General features: G+C 43.3%; 1 protein-coding gene across 3 annotated transcripts in view; it reads right to left on the reverse strand.

The window, feature by feature from the left end:
• arhgef28a (Rho guanine nucleotide exchange factor (GEF) 28a) overlaps nt 1-22,419 on the reverse strand; it is a 564,358-nt gene that overhangs the window by 56,580 nt on the left and 485,359 nt on the right. The gene's annotated exons all lie outside the window — the stretch shown is intronic.

Genomic DNA, 22,419 nt, shown 5'->3' on the forward strand with positions numbered 1-22,419 from the left:
TCAAGAATGCATTCAACCGCAAAAGTCAGCGGGATCCTTCTTTAAATATGTAGATCAGGGTCCGATGATGTCATTGGGTCCCAGCAATGATTCGGACTCAGGCCTGAGTGGGAAAGACACCACAGGTTTCCTGCCAGGCTGAAGTGAATCAGGACCTGCGTGGAAGATGTACATGTTCAAACAGGTAAGATTCATTACTTTGTGTAGTGTTTTCTTTAGGGAATCACGGTCCCTAGTGTAAATAATCTAATTTTTGGGTAATTTAAGGGAGTAAATTAAGGGCAAGTCATGGCAGGGCAGCTCGGCAGTGTGCAGTGCTCCTCCTGTGCAATGTGGGAAGTCAGGGACACTTCCAATATCCAGGACGAACATGTGTGCAGAAAGTGTCTCCAGCTGCAGTTACTCGAAATCTGCGTTTTGGATCTGGAGCGGCGGCTGGAGACACAGTGGAGTTTCGATAAAGCTGAGATCATCGTGGATAGCAAGTACAGGGAGGTGGTCACACCGCAGGTAAAGACTGCTCAGGCAGAAAGGGAATGGGTGACTGCCAGGCAGAGTAGAAGAACTAGGTAGGTAGTGTAGGAGTCCCCTGGGTCCATCTCCCTATCTAACAGATTTGCCACTTTGGATACTGTTGGGAAAGATAGCTTCTCAGGGGAATGCAGCAAGAACCAAATCTGTGGCACCACAGGTGGCTCAGCTGCACAGAAAGGGAGGAAAAATAGTGAGAGAGCTATAGTGATAGGGGATTCTATCGTAAGGGGTATAGATAGGTGTTTCTGTGATGGCAAATGTGACTCCAGGATGGTATGTTGCCTCCCTGGTGCAAGGGTCGAGGATATCACGGAGTGGCTGCAGGACATTCTGAAGCAGGAGGGTGAACAGTCAGAGGTCGTGGTACGCTTTGGTACCAACGACATAGGTGGAAAGAGGGATGAGGTCCTGCACCAAGAATTTAGGGAGCTAGGTAGCGGATTAAAAAGCAGGACCTCAAAGGTTGTAATCTCTGGATTACTCTCAGTGCCACGTGCAAGGAATAGGAGGATGGAGCAGATAAATGTGTGGCTGAAGAGATGGTGCAGGAGGGAGGGATTTAGTTTCCTGGATCACTAGGTCTGTTTCTGACAAAGGTGGGACCTGTACAAGTTGGATGGGTTGCACCTGAATCGGAACGGGACCAACATCCTTGCTGAGAGGTTTGCTAATGCTGTTGGGGAGGTGGGAGTTTAACTAATTTGGCAGGGGGGTGGGATACAGAGTGGAGGTACAGTGGGGAGTGATGCACAGTCAAATACAGAAGAGAAACTGAGTCAGTCTGGAAGGCAGAGCAAATACAGACCTGTTAAGTCACAAGCAAATAATGTAAGGCTGGATTGCATCTATTTTAATGCAAGGAGTCTTACTAGTAAGGCAGATGAATTGAGGGCATTGATTAACACATGGGAATATGATATTATTGCTATCACAGAGACATGGTTGAGGGAAGGGCAGGACTGGCAGCTCAATATTCCAAGGTATAGAATCTTCAGGTGTGACAGCGGAGGGTGTAAAAGAGGAGGAGGCATTGCACTGTTGATCAAGGAGGAATGATATCTTAGGAGGTTCTTCAAATGAGGCCACATGGGTAGAACTTAAAAACAAAAAGGGGGCAATCAGTTGGCTGGGAGTGTACTACAGGCCTCAAAACAGTCAAGGAGAGAGAGAGGAGCAGATATGTAGGCAAATCTCAGAGAGGTGTAAAAATAATAGGGTAATAATAGTAGGGGATTTTAACTTCCCCAATATCAACTGGGATAGTCTTTGTGCAAAAGGTTTAAAGGGGCAGAATTCTTAAAATGCATACAGGAGAGCTTTTTGAGCCAGCACGTAGAAAGTCCTACAAGAGAAGGGGCAGTACTGGACCTAATCCGAGGGAATGAAGCCGGACAAGTGGTAGAAGTGTCAATGGGGCAGCATTTTGGGGATAGTGACCATAATTCTAAGATTTAAGGTAGTTATGGAAAAAGACAAAGAGGGACCAGAAATAAAAGTACTGAATTGGGAGAAAGCCGATTTCAATATGATAAAACAGGATCTGGCCAAAGTGGACTAGGAGCAGCTACTTGCAGGAAAGTTTACATCAGACCAATGGGAATCATTCAAAAAGGAAACAGTGAGAGTTCAGGGCCAACATGTTCCCGTAAAGGTGAAGGGTAGGACCAACAAGTCCAGGGAACCCTGGATGTCAAGGGATATGGAGGATTGGATAAGGAAAAAAAAGGAGCCTTATGGCAGATTCAGAGTGCTGAAAATAGCAGAGGCCCTAGAGGAGTATAAAGAGTGTTGTGGGGGTACTTAAAAAAGTAATTAGGAGAGTGAAGAGGGGACATGAAAAAACACTGGACGAGATAAAGGAAAATCCCAAGGCATTTTACAAGTATATTAAGGATAAGAGAATAACCAGGGAAAGAGTAGGGCCCATTAGGGAGCAAAGTGGCAATCTGTGGGTGGAGCTGGAGGACACAGGTGAGGTTTTAAATGATTACTTTTCATCTATGTTCACTATGGAGAAGGACAATGTAGGTGTACAGATCAGGGAGCGGGATTGCAATATACTTAAACAAGTTAGCATTGAAAGGGAGGAAGTATTAGCTGTTTTAGCAGGCTTAAAAGTGGATAAATCCCCAGGCTCAGATGAGATGTATCCCAGGCTGTTATGTGAGGCAAGGGAGAAGACAGCAGTGGCTCGGACACAAATTTTCAAATCCTCTCTGGCCACAGGAGAGAAATCAGAGGACTGGAGGACAGCAAATGTGTACCATTATTCAAGAAGGGTAGCAGGGATAAAACAAGTAATTACAGGCCAGTGAGTCTAACATCAGTGGTAGGGAAACTATTGGAAAAAATTCTGAGTGACAGGATTAATCTCCACTTGGAGAGGCAGGGATTGATCAGAGATAGTCAGCATGGCTTTGTCAGGGGGAAATCGTGTCTAACAAACTTGATTGAATTTTTCGAGGAGGTGACTAGGTGTGTAGATGAGGGTAAAGCAGTTGATGTAGTCTACATGGACTTCAGTAAGGCTTTTGATAAGGTCCTGCATGAGAGATTGGTTAAGAAGGTAAGAGCCCATGGGATCCAGAGCAATTTGGCAAATTGGATCCAAAATTGGCTTAGTGGCAGGAGGCAGAGGGTGATGGTCAAGGCTTGATTTTGCGAGTGGAAGCCTGTGACCAGTGGTGTACTGCAAGGATCGGTGCTGGGACCCTTGCTGTTTGTAGTGTACATTAATGATTTAGACGTGAATATAGGAGGTATGATCAGTAAGTTCGCAGATGACACGAAAATTGGTAGTAAAAAGTGAGGAGGAAAGCCTTAGATTAAGGGACTGGTAAGATGCGCGGAGCAGTGGCGTGGAATTTAATCCTGAGAAGTGTGAGGTGATGCATTTTGGGAGGACTAACAAGCAAGGGAATATACAATGGATGGTAGGAAGTACAGAGGGTCAGGGGGACCTTGGTGTACTTGTCCATAGATCACTGAAGGCAGCAGCACAGGCAGATAAGGTGGTTTGGAAGGCATATGGGAAACTTGCCTTTATTAGCCGAGGTATAGAATATAAGAGCAGGGAGGTTATGATGGAACTGTAGAAAACGCTAGTTAGGCCACAGCTGGAGTACTGTGTACAGTTCTGGTCACCACACTATAGGAAAAACGTGATTGCATTGGAGAGGGTGCAGAGGAGATTCACCAGGATGTTGCCCAGGCTGGAGCATTTCAGCTATGAAGAGAGACTGGATAGGCTAGAGTTGTTTTCCTTAGAGCAGTGAAGGCTGAGGGGGGACCTGATTGAGATATACAAACTTATGAGGGGCATTGATAGGATAGATAGGAAGGAACGTTTTCCCTTAGCGGCGGAGTCAATAACTAGGGGGCATAGATTTAAGGGCAGGGCAGGAGATTTAGAGAGGATTTGAGGAAAAATATTTTCAACCAAAGGGTGGTTGGAATCTGGAACACACTGTCTAAAGGGGTGGTAGAGGCAGGAACTATCACAACATTTAAGAAGTATTTAGATGAGCACTTGAAACGCCACAGCATACAAGGCTACGGGCCAAGTGCTGGAAAATGGGATTAGAATAGGTGCTTGAGGGCCAGCACAGACATCATGGGCCGAAGGGCTTGTTTCTGTGCTGTATAATTCTATGACTCTATGACTTTCCTTTATGGAGCCAGAAAAGCAGGAGTAGGCTCATGGATTGAGACTGTCTAAACTTATTTTGCAAGTTTTAATAGGAATCTATTACACATATGCAACTCTCAGCAAAAAGATATTCCTTCAAATGTTTGGCTCGTAATTTTACATTCATGTCTTCTAGTTCTGTGATCACAGTTTAAATAAATGCCTGAGATTCTGTGGTCGTGGACGAGACTCCCGGATGGTATGTTGCCTCCCGGGTGCCAGGGTCAGGGATGTCTCGGATCGAGTCCACAGGATTCTTAAGGGGGAGGGGGAGCAGACAGAGGTCGTGGTACATATCGGTACCAATGACATAGCTAGGAAAAGGGATGAGGACCTGAAAAGCGAATATAGGGAGTTAGGTTGGAAGCTGAAAGGCAGGACGAGCAGAGTAGTAATCTCAGGATTGTTACCGGTGCCACGTGCTAGTGAGGCCAGAAACAGGGAGCGAGTGCAGCTGAACACGTTGCTACAGAATTGGTGTAGGAGGGAGGGATTCAGATATGTGGATCATTGGGATACCTTCTGGGGAAGGTGGGACCTGTACAAGAAGGACGGGTTGCATCTGAACTGGCTGGGCACCAATATCCTGGGTGGGAGGTTTGCTGGAGCTCTTCGGGAGGGTTTAAACTAGTTTGGCAGGGGTATGGGAACCGGAGCTACGGATCAGTGGATGGGGTAGCTGTTGAACAGGCAGATACCGAGTGCAGAAAGTCTGTGAGGAAGGTTAGACAATTGACACGACAAAGTTGCAGCCAGTATGATGGGTTAAAGTGTGTCTATTTTAATGCAAGAAGTGTCAGAAATAAGGGTGATGAACTTAGAGCATGGATCAGTACTTGGAGCTACGATGTTGTGGCCATTACGGAGACGTGGATATCACAGGGGCAGGAATGGATGTTGGATGTTCCGGGGTTTAGATGTTTCAAAAGGAATAGGGAGGGAGGTAAAAGAGGTGGGGGAGTGGCATTGCTAATCAGGGATAGTATCACAGCTGCAGAAAGGGAGGTCGGCGAGGAGGGTTTGTCTACTGAGTCATTATGGGTGGAAGTAAGAAACAGGAAAGGAACAGTCACTTTGTTGGGAGTTTTCTATAGACCCCCCAATAGCAACAGAGATACGGAGGAACAGATTGGGAGGCAGATTTTGGAAAGGTGCAGAAGTAACAGGGTTGTTGTCATGGGTGACTTCAACTTCCCTAATATTGATTGGAACCTCCTTAGTGCAAATAGTTTGGATGGAGCAGTTTTTGTCAGGTGTGTCCAGGAAGGTTTCCTGACTCAATATGTAGACAGGCCGACTAGGGGGGAGGCTATATTGGACTTGGTGCTTGGCAACGAACCAGGCCAGGTGGCAGATCTCTCAGTGGGAGAGCATTTCGGTGATAGTGATCACAACTCCTTGACCTTTACTATAGTCATTGGGAGGGACAGGAGCAGATGGGATGGGAAAATATTTAATTGGGGGAGGGGGAATTACAATGCTATTAGGCAGGAACTGGGGAGCATAAACTGGAAACAGATGTTCTCAGGGAAATGCACGACAGAAATGTGGAGGTTGTTTAGGGAGCACTTGCTGCGACTGCTGGATAGGTTTGTCCCGATGAGGAAAGGAAGGGATGGTAGGGTGAAGGAACCTTGGATGACAAGAGATGTGGGGCAGCTAGTCAAGAGGAAGAAGGAAGCTTACTTAAGGTTGAGGAAGCAAGGATCAGACAGGGCTCTAGAGGGTTACAAGGTAGCCAGGAAGGAACTGAAGAATGGACTTAGGAGAGCTGGAAGGAGACATGAAAAAGTCTTGGCGGGTAGGATTAAGGAAAATCCCAAGGCGTTCTACACTTATGTGAGGAACAAGAGGATGGCCAGAGTGAGGGTAGGGCCGATCAGGAACAGTGGAGGGAACTTGTGCCTGGAGTCGGAGGAGGTAGGGGAGGTCCTAAATGAATACTTTTCTTCAGTATTCACTACTGAGAGGGATCTGGTCGTTTGTGAGGACAACGTGGAACAGGCTGATATGCTCGAACAGGTTGAGGTTAAGAGGGAGGATGTGCTGGAAATTTTGAATGATATGAGGACAGATCAGTCCCCGGGGCCAGATGGGATATACCCAAGGATATTACGGGAAGTGAGGGAAGAGATTGCTGCGCCTTTGGCGATGATCTTTGCGTCCTCACTGTCCATTGGAGTAGATTTAGATTTTTTTTTAGATTTAGAGATACAGCACTGAAACAGGCACTTTGGCCCACCGAGTCTGTGCCGACCATCAACCACCCATTTATACTAATCCTACACTAATCCCATATTCCTACCACATCCTCACCTGTCCCTATATTCCCCTACCAGCTACCTATACTAGGGGCAATTTATATTGGCCAATTTACCGATCAACCTGCAAGTCTTTTGGCTGTGGGAGGAAACCGGAGCGCCCGGAGGAAACCCACGCAGACACAGGGAGAACTTGCAAACTCCACACAGGCAGTACCCAGAATTGAACCCGGGTCGCTGGAACTGTGAGGCTGCGGTAGTACCGGATGATTGGAGGGTGGCAAATGTTGTTCAATTGTTCAAGAAAGGGAATTGGGATAACCCTGGGAATTATAGACCAGTCAGTCTTACGTCGGTAGTGGACAAGTTATTGGAGAGGATTCTGAGAGACAGGATTTATGATTATTTGGAAAAGCATGGTTTGATTAGAGACAGTCAGCATGGCTTTGTGAGGGGCAGTTCATGCCTCACAAGCCTTATTGAATTCTTTGAAGATGTGACAAAACACATTGATGAAGGAAGAGCAGTGGATGTGGTGTATATGGATTTTAACAAGGCGTTTGATAAGGTTCCCCATGGTAGGCTCATTCAGAAAGTGAGGAGGCATGGGATACAGGTGAAGTTGGCTGTCTGGATACAAAATTGGCTAGTCCATAGAAGACAGAGGGTGGTAGTCGATGGAAAGTATTCAGCCTGGAGCTCGGTGACCAGTGGTGTTCCGCAGGGATCTGTTCTGGGACCTCTGCTCTTTGTGATTTTTATAAATGACTTGGATGAGGAAGTGGAAGGCTGGGTTAGCAAGTATGCCGATGACACGAAGGTTGCTGGAGTTGTGGATGGTGTGGAAGGCTGTTGTAGGTTGCAACTGGACATTGACAGGATGCAGAGCTGGGCTGAGAAGTGATAGATGGAGTTCAACCTGGAAAAGTGTGAAGTGATTCATTTTGGAAGGTCGAATTTGAATGCAGAATACAGGCTTAAAGACAGGATTCTTGGTAGTGTGGAGGAACAGAGGGATCTTGGGGTCCATGTCCATAGATCGCTCAAAGTTGCCACCCAAGTTGATAGGGTTGTTAAGAAGGCGTATGGTGTGTTAGCTTTCATCAACAGGGGGATTGAGTTTAAGAGCCGCGAGTTTATGCTGCAGCTCTATAAAGCCCTGGTTAGACCACACTTGGAATATTGTGTTCAGTTCTGGTCGCCTCATTATAGGAAGGATGTGGAAGCTTTAGAGAGGGTGCAGAGGAGATTTACCAGGATGCTGCCTGGACTGGAGGGCATGTCTTACGAAGAAAGATTGAGGGAGCTAGGGCTTTTCTCATTGGAGCGAAGAAGGATGAGAGGTGACTTGATAGAGGGGTACAAGATGATGAGAGGCATAGATCGAGTGGATAGTCAGAGACTTTTTCCCAGGGTGGAAAGGGCTATCACCAGGGGGCATAATTTTAAGGTGATTGGAGGAAGGTTTCGGGGAGATGTCAGAGGTAGGTTCTTTACACAGAGAGTGGTGGGTGCGTGGAATGCGCTGCCAGCGGTGGTGGTAGAAGCAGATACATTAAGGACATTTAAGCGACTCTTGGATAGGTACATGGATGATAGTAGAATGAAGGGTATGTAGGTAGTTTGATCTTAGAGTAGGTTAAAGGTTCGGCACAACATCGTGGGGCGTAGGGCCTGTACTGTGCTGTACTGTTCTATGTTCTATGTTCTATATCTCTTTTAATGATACCTTTCATCATTTAAAGCCCTGCGTCATGTTTTCTTTCAATCCTTTTCCTCATTGACAACAAGTACAATTCTATTATTGTGTCCTCATAATCAGTATCACTGATTTAAGGTGTTCAGAGAACTGGATGGAATCATGGAATATGAACAACAAAGAACCAGCAAAAATCCAGAAAATCCTTTAATCCCACATAACTGGACACCGCTTTGTGGATGCTCCAAGTCGATTCCTATCCCAACACATCCGTACTCCTCTGCCTATTTTCTCTCTTGCTCTTGTCCTAAGCTTGACTCCCCCTTGAACAAGCCCACAGGTAATCTCAGCTTTCTCGGACTCTCCTGATGGATCAATACGCCTCAATGAATTTGCCTCCAGGATGGCTGCTCACTTGTGAACAAAGTCCCCCCCCCAACCCGCAACCCACAATCTTATTGTAAAAAAAATCTTGGATTTATATAGCGCCTTTCATGACTACCGTACATCTTAAAGCACTCTAATGTCAATGAAGTATTTTTGAAGTGTAGTCACTGCTATATTGTAGGACATGCAGCAGCCAATTTGCACACAACAAACTCCCACAAACAACAATGTAATAATGACCAGATAATCTGTTTTTGTGATATTGATTGAGGGATAGCAATAAATTGCCCTCTTTAAAATTATTGTCTCCATCCCATGTTTCTCCCTCCATCTGCAGAGTAGCCCCTCAGTCTTACTGATTCCAATCTCCACTGCAGCCCCTCTTGCCTTCTCTTCTGAGTTCACTGCTCTCCTGTCAAAGAACAAAGAACAGTACAGCACAGGAACAGGCCATTCGGCCCTCCAAGCCTGCGCCAATCTTGATGCCTGCCTAAACTAAAACCTTCTGCACTTCCGGGGACCGTATCCCTTCATCCTATTCATGTATTTGTCAAAATGCCTCTTAAACGTTGCTATCGTATCTGCTTCCACCATCTCCCCCGACAGCAAGTTCCAGGCACTCACCACCCTCTGTGTAAAGAACTTCCCTCGCACATCCCCTCTAAACTTTGCCCCTCTCACCTTAAACCCATGTCCCCTAGTAACTGATTCTTCCACCCTGGGAAAAAGCTTCTGACTACCCACTCTGTCCATGCTGCTCATAACTTTGTAAACCTCTTATCATGTCGCCCCTCCACCTCCGTCGTTCCAGAGAAAACAATCCGAGTTTATCCAACCTCTCCTCATAGCTAATGCCCTCCAGACCAGGCAACATCCTGGTAAACCTCTTCTGTACCCTCTCCAAAGCCTCCATGACCTTCTGGTAGTGTGGCGACCAGAATTGCACGCAATATTCTAAGTGTGGCCTAACTAAAGTTCTGTACAGCTGCAGCATGACTTGCCAATTTTTATACCCTATGCCCCGACCGATGAAGGCAAGCATGCCGTATGCCTTCTTGACTACCTTATCCACCTGCGTTGCCACTTTCAGTGACCTGCGGACCTGTACACCCAGATCTCTCTGCCTGTCAATACTCCTAAGGGTTCTGCCATTTACTGTATACTTCCCACCTGCATTAGATCTTCCAAAATGCATTACCTCACATTTGTCCGGATTAAACTCCATCTGCCATTTCTCCGCCCAAGTCTCCAACCGATCTATATCCTGCTGTATCCTCTGACAATCCTCATCCCTATCAGCAACTCCACCAACCTTTGTGTCGTCCGCAAACTTACTAATCAGAACAGCTACATTTTCTTCCAAATCATTTATATATACGACAAAGAGCAAAGGTCCCAGCACTGATCCCTGCGGAACACCACTAGTCACATCCCTCCATTCAGAAAAGCACCCTTCCACTGCTACCCTCTGTCTTCTATGACACAGCCAGTTCTGTATCCATCTTGCCAGCTCACCTCTGATCCCGTGTGACTTCACCTTTTGTACCAGCCTGCCATGAGGAACCTTGTCAAAGGCTTTACTGAAGTCCATACAGATAACATCCACTGCCCTTCCTTCATCAATCAGCTTTGTCACTTCCTTAAAAAACTCAATCAAATTAGTGAGACACGACCTCCCCTGTCCTCTCCTAAAACTCGCCTTACATATAAACTCTCTTCCAAATTCATGGCTATCCCCTCAATTTCACCATCTCCTGTGGCCTCTCTACTCCCATAGTCCCGATCACTGACAATTCCAAATGCTTCCTTGTATCCCAGGGTTGTCTAACTTTTTTGCTTTGGGGGGGGGGGGGGGGGTGGGGTGTTCGTGCACATTACAATTTCTGTCTTACATAGGGGGCTGGTGAGACAATTTCGGAAAGATAAAGGCATTAAAAATTTATCTTACTATTAATCAAAACTATAAATGTGCATTTTTGTGAAGAAGCTTTAAATGAGAAGATTAATTTATTGACTTACTGTCTCTTCACTATGTTGGACACTGATTTAGTGCGATGCCTGCCTTTTTTTGCTTGCACAAGTAGTCAGTGTTTGCCCGCACATTGTAGCGATGCGCAGTATTCCAGATAGATGCCCATCTGTCAGGAAATCTCTCTCCCTCTCAGTGATTCCCACTTCTCTGAGTCATCCTCAGTCTCTGTGTCCCATCCCCTTTCTGCCCCCCTTTCACTCTGTCCCCACCCTCTCTCCGTCACCACCTCTCTCTTTCTGTTCTCTCCTCTCTCTCTCTATCACCCCCCATTTCTTCCCCCTCTCTGTTCCCTCGCCTCTTGCTCATTTGCACTCTGTTCCTCCCCCCCCCCATCTCTGTTCCCCGCCCTCTCTGATCCCCCCTCCCTCTCTCTCCCCCTCCGTATTTTTCTCTCTCTCTGCCCCGTCTCTCTCTCTCTCTCTCTCTCTGACAGTTGCAAAGAACGGGAACACTCAGCACAGCAGCTTTGTGGTTGGTCAGTTTTTTTTTTAATTGCACTGTCAGTTTCACAGCTTACAGAAGTTGACATCAGGAACAGCAGTTTCCCAACTTTGGACAGATGCGGGGTTTTCTGGTGAGTTCCGACTCTTTTTTAAAAGTTCACCGGAAAACCCTGCATCTGTCCAAAGTTGGGAAACTGCTGTTCCAGATGTCGGCACATGTCGACTGTGATACTGAAATACGATTTTTTAAAAGTCAGTCTGAAGGAAGACAACAATGGAAATATTTTTATCCCTGAAATACATCCGCAGGCCAGATGGAAATCTTTGGCAGGCCGGATCCTGGCCCACGGGCCATATGTTGGACAACCCTGTTGTATCCTCATCATCTAGATTACCTTACCCTTCTAATCCCACTTCCTTCTGCATTCAATACTGGGAAACAAATACCTCTCAAATTGCTTGCAACTGCACTTTCAAACTCCCAACTGCCTAGCCTTTGGCCCTCTATCTGCTACAATACCTCTCAGCTGTGGATTCGGTCAATGAGTCCCTCACCTCTACCTTTTATACTCTTGGCTTCAGCAAAATCTTCACTGTCTCCCTTCCTGGTCATTGCCCCCTGGTATGGGCCCCAGTTTCCTTGCCTCAAGTCCAAAAGACACAAACTTGAGCACAAATGCCATCATCATCTGTAGCTGGAACTACTGGTCTCACTCTCCTCTGCCACTACTGCTCACTGCTGTAGGATCTTCCCAAAGGGTAAAGAATCCTAAATTTCTTTTTTATAAAGACACAGACCACCTCCTTAAAGCTATTTCACTGTCCCCTCCACCCACACCCCTAACAAGAATTGCTAAAAGCTTTGTATTTCCTAATCAGCAAGTTAGCGATCATCCATTCATCGACCACAGTTTCTTTCACTTTCTCTCCAATCCCTATCCTACCCTAATCCTTAACCCCTCAATCACTTGAGTTTTTCACCCATCTTCCCCATGTACTCTCTAATCTCACCCTCAAGATAAAACCTCTGCTGTCTTGATCTCATGTCCACTAAACTTCTAGCCACCCAACTTGCCATACTAGCCACCTGACATACTGTTTAACCCCCTCTTCTCAGGTACATATGTCTGTTGGTGATAGCTGCAGACATGCAATCTACTTCCACATATACACATATACGCTGATGACACCCAGCTCTACCTGTCCCAGCTGCTCCCTAGATCCCTCCACTGTCCCTGTCTTGTCAGACTGCTTATCCAACATTCAAACTGGGATAGAAAGAAAGAACTTTCATTTGCATAGCATTTTTCATCACCTCAGAACGCCTGGAATTTAGGAGGGGGGACTAACATTAGTGTGGATGTTGTTTTTAAGGAGACTTTCATAGTGGAGAGAGATGCAGTTGGACTTGATCACATAATCACTTCTTCACTAAAGAAGAGCTGCATTCAGTTGTTGCCCGTCAGAAAAGAAGATAGATGTAAGGTGCCAGTTGTTCAAGTGGATGCTAAACATCCCATACACTATTTGAAAAGCAGGAAGTTTGGCCAGTGTCCTGGCTAACTATGCCGCTCAACCACGAAAAGCAGATTACTCTCTCATTCATCTCATTGCTGTTTCCAGGACCTTGCTATGCAAAATGTGCTACTGTGCTTGCCTACAAAACAATAACAATCGCACTTTATGTGAAACATTTAGGGATGTTTCTGAGAGACATTATAAAGCACTATATAAAGACAAGATCTTCTTTTGGGGCCAAATGGTTGAAGGCTCTGGCACTGATAGTGTAGTTCTGGGGGGTGCGGCAGAGGCATAACGTGAAATTTAGAGCAGGGCAGAGACTGGTGGGTTTGGGTAGGATGTAGGGCTAGAGAAGGTTATAGAGACCTTGCTGGAAGTTGCTTGAGACCAGAGAGATTTGTAATGCGAGGCATGGGAAGCTAATGGAGTTCAATGGGGATAACAGTTATAGACGACTAGGACTTGTACTAGCATGAGGGCAGTAGAGTTGAACTTTATTTAGGGTGGCTCTCAAAAGGCCATTAGAGAACCTGAGCCTGGAGATGATAAAAGAATTGTTAAGCTTTCAGCAGTGATGAGGGTAAGGTAGGAATTGAAATGGACAATATTTAAGAGGGAGAAGTAAAGCTCTTAGTGATGGAACAGGACATTGGGTTTGAAACTCAACCCAGTGAAACAGAGTTGTTCACTAATCTGGTTTAAAATCAGAAAGACTTTCCAATTCTTTTAAAAATGTACCATTCAGGTTATTATTTATGTAATGCCTAACAAAGGTATGAATTATTTAATGCACATTCTTTTCTTGCAGCACTGGAATATTGTGAAAACATGAGGTACATTTGGTCTGCAACACGTCCTCAATTTTGCATCCATTTATGTTAAAATCAGCTCAAAGTCAATGTTTTGCATAATACAGAATCTTAAAGGGAGCTGTAGACATGTATTTTTATGCAGAAGCAAAATTACAAAAAATAACCTGATGTTGATGGGTTTTTTTAAAAAAGAGAAATCAGATATATTTAAAGCATTGTTTAAATTATACACACAATACATTGGGTGCAAAATGGGCTCAGTAATGGCCATTGTTCGTGCGTTACAGATATCATTGGGGGATCAAGATGGTGTCCACTGAGTGCGTACACATATTTTTGCAATAATTCACGTGGGACGCCACCTTGGTGAAGGCATTAGTGTGAGCACAACTAACGTCAGCCAGAAGTATGCAGAGCAGGCAGATTATGACGCCAAACAGTTTACAACACTGATTTCACGCCAGCGCTGCCATTATGGAGCTCCACGCCCTCTCTTAAACTTCCTGCAACTGAATACGCATTAAGCAGCATAAAGGATGCCCCACCAGTGCTATTTAAAGGTTAGTTGCTGGTTCATTTCTTCTGGCTGTTGCTACAATTCTACAAGGGTTTCGTCCTATTTTTCACTCTTTCCTAGTTCAGATTCATTTCCTGCAAAAAATCTCAGCAAGCACTCAAGCCCCTTTAAGAGATGCAAGCTTGCTTTAACTAGTGCTAGGAAGTTATGATTTTGGGTGCTTTGCTGAAGTTTGCAGCCAATCAACAGCACTGAAAGCGTCGACTGCACACAGCAATCATGCTAATCAGTAATCAGTACAGAAATGGTCTGCTGCCTGCATGTCAATTCACGGGCATGGGTTAATTGCGCATCGCGATCCCTGCGCCTGTTTTTGGAAGCTATCCAACTTAACCGTCTTGTGTAGGATCAAAATGAACTGACACTCAACAAAAGTAACAGCTTTAAATATAACCTACTGCTGCTGACAATAGGCGTTAACTGAACAATTATAATTTCTTTGCTACAGGGAATTTATAAAGTATTTCTTTTCATTCAGCATCATTCCTTCAATTGCTGAAAGATCAAACACATACCTTCACACGCCCACTAATTGTCTCACTTTCTACACCTTTGCCAGTTTTAGCTTTGTGGGAACCTGCCTCAGGGTGCTTGCATATTACTTTTTCATTGACTGCATCCAAGGACACTGCAGCTCTACTGCCTACTTACGAAAAAAAAATGCAGGTTTAATCAGAAGGAGGTTAGTCATTGTGCTTAATGAAGAAGTGTTTAATCAAAAAGATCAAAAAATATTTAACTAATCAGACATGAACTAAGTGGTTTAGCAAATTTACACTTGATGGCAAACTCCAAAGATTCCAGCTCATAGATAGAGAAGACTTCCTGGAATTAGTTCCATACACAAAATGCTGGCTTTTGAATGCTATTATTGTTATTTTTGCTTTTACCCATACTCACACTGCAGAGAGAAACACACCACAGCATCACATATCAACCCATTTGTTCTGAAGCCAAACCAGAGATCAAATAGCATGTGCTATGATTGAAATGTTGCAACACATTCTCATTTATTGTGATTTCTGTAAACTGTGAAATAATTTTCAGAAGGGATACTGGACCATAGTACATTGCAATCTGACTTTAATCTTTGCTTGTGGGCAGGGAGGGGAGGGTGGTGGGTGGCACTGGTGGGTGAATTTCTTCAGGCTTCTCCCACTCTTTACCTTAGGCAAAAACCATAACTATGCATACAATTAGGCTTTCCAACAAAGTCATGGTATGAGAAGCCCACAAGGAAATTACCCCTCAGTATGTTTGCTAGTGCCCACTCAGATGAAACAACACTAGTTAACAGAGGCTGTCTAATTATAATTAGTTGGAGAAGCAACATTTTTAAAAATATTTTACTTTAAAAAATCTTAGCACCTTCATCAGTTGGGCCAGTAGCTTGTATAATACTATAACTGACACCATAAACATTCAATTTATAATTCTGGTTTATATTCAAGGCTTAGGCCTGTGGCAAAAGTCACTGCATGGCACTTTTACAATTAAATACATTTATCACATAATAACAATTTTACTTCAAACATGACAACTTCAATCACAAATACCTCAGAACAAGACTAAGTAAAGTAAAACAACAACCATAACAGCCAACAGGAAATATGGCACAATATGTGTCATATAACCTTTTCAAACTAACACACATATAACCAGCTCTCGTATTTTAAAAACTGCAACATTAATATTGCAACTGACAATGTATGTCACAGACCATGCAAAACTACTTAATCTGATGCCCAAAACGCAACACTACAACATTGAAATACATGTTTACTGGTAAACCTGAAAGGTATGGATGAGGGTTTCAGCAGATGAGTTGAGGTGGGGGAGAGTCAGGTGATGTTATAGAGAAGCAGGCAGTCCTGGTGATGGCACAGATATGTGGTCAGAAGTGGTTGTCAACTCTAACACAGAGGTTGTGAATGGTCTGGTTCAGCCGCAGACAGTTGTCAGAGAATGGGATAGAGTCAGCAGCTCAAGAACTAGTCAGTGGCTAGACTTTCCAGTGGGGACTGAAGACAATGGCTTCAGTCTTGCCAATATTTAGCTGAAGAAAATTTCTACTCATCCAGTATTGGATGTTGGACAAGAAGTGACAAATTAGAGACAGTGGAGGGGTTGAATGGGATGCTGGTGAGGTAAAGCTGAGTATCATCAGCGTACATGTGGAATCTAACATTGTGTTTGTGAATGATGTCACTAAGGGGCAGCACGTAGATGAGAAATAGGAGAGGAACAGGATAGATACTTTGGGACTCCAGGGGCAACATGTGTCAGTATGACATCTGACTGCGGGGTCATTCACAGCCAGGCCTAATCATGTCTGCAGTCAAGGTCCATGTGCATGTACTTTCCATAGGAATCCCTGAATGGCAATGAGGAACACAAACTACTTATCATTTCATTCCTCTCCTTAACCCATGCCAACTACAGAACCCTCCCTAATGTGATCAATTAAACTAGTACAGAACCAAGTTTGGACAAAGGGTTTGCTTGGCCTCTAATATATATCTTCATTAGACTTTAAGGCTTAATATCACAACAAGTAGTGTATTTGCCTGTTCTAACCGAGATATTCTGCAATCATTTTTTATAAAGCTCAGAAATGGCATACTATAAATGTAGTATTTAGTTGGTTCTTACAGCACAGAAACAGGTTTTCAGCGCAACTGGTCGATCCTAATGTTTATGCTCCCTATGAGCTTCCTCGCACCCTTCTTCATCTATCCCCATCAATACTGACTTCTAGTCCTTTCTCCCTCACGTGATTATCTCGCTTCCCCTTAAATACATCTATACTAATGACCTCAATTACTCCTTGTGGTTTCGAGTTCCCCATTCTAAACACTCTCTGGATAAAGATATTTACCCTGAATTCTCTATTGGATTTATTAGCGATCATCTTATATTTATGGCCCCTTGTTCTGGTCTTCCCCCTCAAGTGGAAATATCTTTTCTATGTCTACCCTATCAAACCCTTTCATAATTAAAGTCCTCTATCAGGTCATCCCTCTATCTTCTGTTCACAGTATTCCAAGTGTAGTCTAACTAATGTTCTATACACGTTTAACATACTTCCCTGCTTTTGAATTCTATCCCTCTAGAAATGAACCCCAACGCTTAGTTTGATTCCTACTTTTACATTTGTACATCTGTACCCCCAATCCCTTGCTCCTTTGTGTAACCAGAAAGTATGTTGTAGAATAACGATAATAGAATATGAAAAACGAGCTACTCCAACTAATGAGACTCATCACATCAGCAGTCCCTTCAAGAACTGCTGGTTTGATTTCTGAACACCTGAAGAAGCTGACTGTAGCATGCATTGCGCAATGCAATTTTGCAAAAGGTCCAGAAACAGGTGTTTGGCCCCCATATCCATTTGCGTAAGCAATTGGCCTAATACCAGATACGGGCATCCATCTTGGAGGCCTATGCAGGAATCCTAACAAATATTGTGGGGCACATGCATGCATTCATTTCACACATCACCCACAATATTCAATCATCAGTAAAGTGATGGAAGGAGTCGTTGACAATGCTATCAAGCGGCACTTGCTTAGCAATAACCTGCTCACTGAGGCTCAATTTGGATTCCACCAGGGCCGCTCAGCTCCTGACCTCATTACAGCCTTGGTTCAAAAATGGACAGAAGAGATGAACTCAAGAGGTGAGGTGAGAGTGACTGCCTTTGACATCTAGGCAGCATTTGATCGAGTATGACATCAAGGAGCCCTAACAAAACTGAAGTCAATAGCAATCAGGGGGAAAACTCTCCGCTGGTTGGAGTCACAAAGGAAGATGGTTGTGCTTGTTGGAGGTCAATCATCTCAGCTCCAGGACATCACTGCAGGAGTTCCTCAGGGTAGTGTACTCAGCCCAACCATCTTCAGCTCCTTCATCAAGGACCTTCTTTCAATCATAAGGTCAAAAGTGGGATGTTCGCTGATGATACTGAAGCAGTCCGTGTAGAAATGCAGCAAGACCTGGACAATATCCAGACTTGGGTTGATAAGTGGCAAGTAACATTTGCACCATGCAAATGCCAGGCAATGATCATCTCAAACCAGAGAGAATCTAACCATCCCCCCTTGACATTCAATGGCATTATGATTGCTGAATCCCCCACTATCAACATCCTGGGGGTTATCATTGACCGGAAACTGAACTAGAGTAGCCTTATAAATACCGTGGCTACAAGAGCAGGACAGAGGCTAGGAATCCTGCGGCGAGTTACTCACCTCCTCACTCTCCAAAGCCTGTCCACCATCTACAAGGCATAAGTCAGGAGTGTGATGGAATATTCCACTTGTCTGGATGGGTGCAGCTCCAACAACACTCGAGAAGCTCAACACCATCCAGGACAAAGCAGCCCGCATGACTGGCACCCTATTCACAAACATCCACTCCCTCCACCACCGATGTACAGTGGCAGCAGTGTGTACCATCTACAAGATACACTGCAGCAATGCACCAAGGCACCTTAGACAGTACCTTCCAAACCTGTGACCTCTACCACCTAGAAGGGCAAGGGCAGCAGATGCATGGGAACACCACCACCTGCAAGTTTCTCTCCAAGTCTCACACCCTCCTGACTTGGAACTATATCACCATTCCTTCACTGTTGCTGGGTCAAAATCCTGGAACTCCCTTCCTAACAGCACTGTGGGAATACCTACCCCACCATGGACTGCAGCAGTTCAAGAAGGCAGCTCACCACCACTTTCTCAAGGGCAATTAGGGATGGGCAATAAATGCTGGCTCAGCCAGCGATGCCCACATCCCATGAACGAATTTTAAAAAATATTGGTTATAGTTCCTGCATCGGGGCCAGGGCATCTTAGCAGCGTGTTTGTGCCTGCGAAAATGGGTGCAGTTTGATCCAATTGCTGGGCCTTTATGTTAGTAATCAATTATTTATAACCTATTTATCTGTACATCTTTATTGACACGCTAACACATGCCTTTTCTACTCTGTTGTGGCAATGTAAATTATTTTACAGGGAAGTATCTGTGAGGTGTGACATTATACAATCAAAATATTTTTGATAACCATCTGACAAGAAGAATGGTAAGTTTCATCACAAAGCAAAAACAAAGCATTCCAATGCCTTCGTTCAACCTTATGTGTCTGCTGATAACAGCACATCTACACGATCAGTGTACAATGTAAGTTACCTATTTTTAGTTTAATCTTCCTCATTCTTTAAGTATAGTTCACTTCTGCATAACAATTAACAGGTAATCATCTTTAAAAACATCATCATCATATATTAGTGTTGTGAAGTAGGTGATCTTTGTCATAATTGTGGGCTATGCCCTGTTCTGGTTTCATACCTTTAGCTCTTTTAAAGCAGATGGCAACTAGAGACATCCAATTCATACAATATTGGAAATACACACACAGAAAATGATAAAAGGTCCCATTGTTGTAAGTCTAACACAAAAGACAGGAGGAAGCAGGCTTTTAAATGGTAGACTGAACTACATTCAAGCAGTGAGGTCTATTACAGCAAACTAATGTCTTTCCTCATTCATTCTTCTCGTATAAATGAAGCAGTACAATACATGAGGTTGGGCATCTTTATGAATTGATTTGGAGGCCAGGTTGGAGCGTACAAATGCAAAAAGACTTGCTATCATGAGAAGGTGGATAAAGACATTAGTACTTCATAATCGCATAAAAATTATTCCAGTTAGTAGCCTTGAAGACAGAACTATGAGAATGCCTTTATCAAAAGACTCAAAAGCAAAATACTGAGGATGCTGGAAATCTGAAATAAAAACAGAAAATGCTAGAAACACGCGGCAGGTCTGGCAACATCTGTGGAGAGAGCTTTCGTCAACCTGAAGCATTAACTCTGTTTCTCTCTCTGCAGATGCTGCAGACCTGCTGAATGCTTCCAGCACTTAGTTATTGCAAAAGACTCAAAATGACCATTTGCTTTTCCTGCTAGATTTTTTTTTAAACCAGGCAGTGTACAAGTAAAGAAGAAAATAGGAAGCAGTGAGAAGAAAAAGGAGAAGTAAAGCAGAACTAGTATTTACAGATTATTTTATGTAACAAAACAGAGGCTAAAATAGTAAGTGCAGAAGAAAGAAAAATACAAAAAAGTGAAAGGTGAAGACAGAGATCTAAAATTTTAAAACGCTCAGTATAACATTGATATTACAATACTAAAACAACTCAACTCTTTTGCAGCTTTATCAGTTAAACAACAATAAAGGTTTCTTCACTAAAAATGTAAAAAGAATGTATAGGAAATACAGGATTCTCCAGGAGTGATGGTGGTCAACGGATTAAAAGTTACGCTGTCAAATCGGGCTCTGAGACAGTCAGGTCATGTCTGACCTCTATCTGTGAAGTATTCTTGCAGTAAGGAATTTCTAAAGGTTTAGCCGCACTCAGCTCCAATAGGTCAAACAATCAAGTCTTCCTCAGCCATTAAGGAGTTACCAAAACTGCTGCAGTCCCCTGCATTCAGATCTAGTGTTTGATCCTTTAGATCTTGCAAAAATGTAGGGAATACATACAAAACCATTCTCTCTCAGGTGGTTGACAGACCATGGTTGACCATGTTCTTGCAGAAATATCTTGGCAGCAGTTTATTTTGGAAGCTTTCCATGAGTTCTATCTGCAGGTAACTCAACCAGTCAAAGATTTGCTGGACCGTTTCAAGAGAAATGTCAAAACTGATGGCTGTTCTATTTCTTTTCCCTCATTAAACAAAAAAAAAACTGCCAAACATTTCTCAGGAGAATAGCAACCTTTTAAGACACTTAAGTAAATTTTGATTACCTACTCTACAAAATACAAATAATTGCGAAAGGGATCCAATGAATTTTCATCCACTATGTAATATGCCATTGGCATCCAGACATCAGTGTGAATTCCATCTGGTTGGCATTTTACACAATGAATGACACAATCTAATTTATAGTATATAAACAAAATCATGATTTCAATGGAAATAAAAATCGGGAGAGATATAAAGCGAGCTGCCAATTCATGATAACTCAGTTTACAGTATTGCACAAAATCAAAAACTATGCCCAAGAAGTGGGTGTACATGACCCACTCAAGTTTTAATGGCAATGCTCCATCTACACTCATTCTTTGTAGACTTTAAACAAAGGTCATGTTAATATAACAATTGAAATCACAGATACTTTCTACAGATCTCTGCATATCTTCTTAATTTTATAAGACTTACGCACCCCTGAGGTAATTTTACACTGGGCATTTTGACATCTATCAGTTAACGAAAACCTAGAATTTTGAGCCCGTCATTTTCTCTTCTTTTAGTAAATTATTTTGTTAATGTATAAAGCTTCTGAAGTATGAGTACTTGAGGGGCTTTCATCACATTGATCAGTAGGAGAAACTGCCAGAATCATTAAAGGCCAAATAGGTCAACCTCTAGTTATTAAGCTGGATACAATTTTCATTATTACGTGTTACATTCTATTGGATGGCTCAAACTGCACACAAGTGATCAATTACCATGTGAAAGAGCAGAAAATTATAGATTAATGGTTCAGTAGTAATAGTGTGTAATTGCTACATAGCTAATTACAGAATAGCAGGGCACACAGTCAGAACTGCTGTAGTCTTCATTTGGTATTTAGTTGTATAAAGCCAACTTGGTGAGATCAAGTTAAGACACCATTCTTTCTGGTTAGTGGTAGCACCCTCACTTCTGACCCAGAAGAGTATGGATTCAACTCCTACTCCTGGAATTGAGACATAATTCCAGGCAGACATTTCAGTGCAGCGCTGAGGGAGTATTATCTTATTAAAAATGTCTTTTAGATGAGATATTAAACCGAGGACGCATCTACCTGCTCAAGAGCCCACAACACTATTCGAAAAAGATCAAAGGATTTCTCCCCATGTCGTGGCCAACAATTACCCCTTGCCCAATACCACAAAAAACTCATTATCTGATCATTCTTCCATTTGCTGTTTGTGGAATCTTGCTGTTTGCAAATTTGCTGCCATGTTTGCCTGGAAAACAATACGTTTCAAAAGTAATTCATTGGCTATAAAGCACTCTGGGGTATACTGAGGATGTGAAAAGTGCTACACATCTGCAAAATTTGTTCATTCTTTCCCACTTCACTATGAACTGATCAAATGAGCCAACAATGTCAGATGAAGCCAACTTCTAATTACTGTATCAAACAATATGTGAAGCTCAGAGAACTATTCATTCTGACATGTACAAACTTCTCATAAACAACGTGGCATTTATTAAAAATAACTGAACTTCAGCACGGAAGAACAGCTAAGATCATGCCAATGAAGTATAGTTCACTGAACAGCAGCCTAAAAAGCTGTCCTCCTTTGTTAAATACGAAATATAGTGCAAAACATTATTAATACAATAATACAAGAAAAACAGAAAGAAAGAAAATACATTTATATAGTGCCTTTCACTTCAGGATGTTCCAAA

The sequence above is a fragment of the Heterodontus francisci genome, chromosome 4 (genome assembly GCF_036365525.1).
Source record: "Heterodontus francisci isolate sHetFra1 chromosome 4, sHetFra1.hap1, whole genome shotgun sequence".
NCBI lineage: Eukaryota > Metazoa > Chordata > Chondrichthyes > Heterodontiformes > Heterodontidae > Heterodontus > Heterodontus francisci.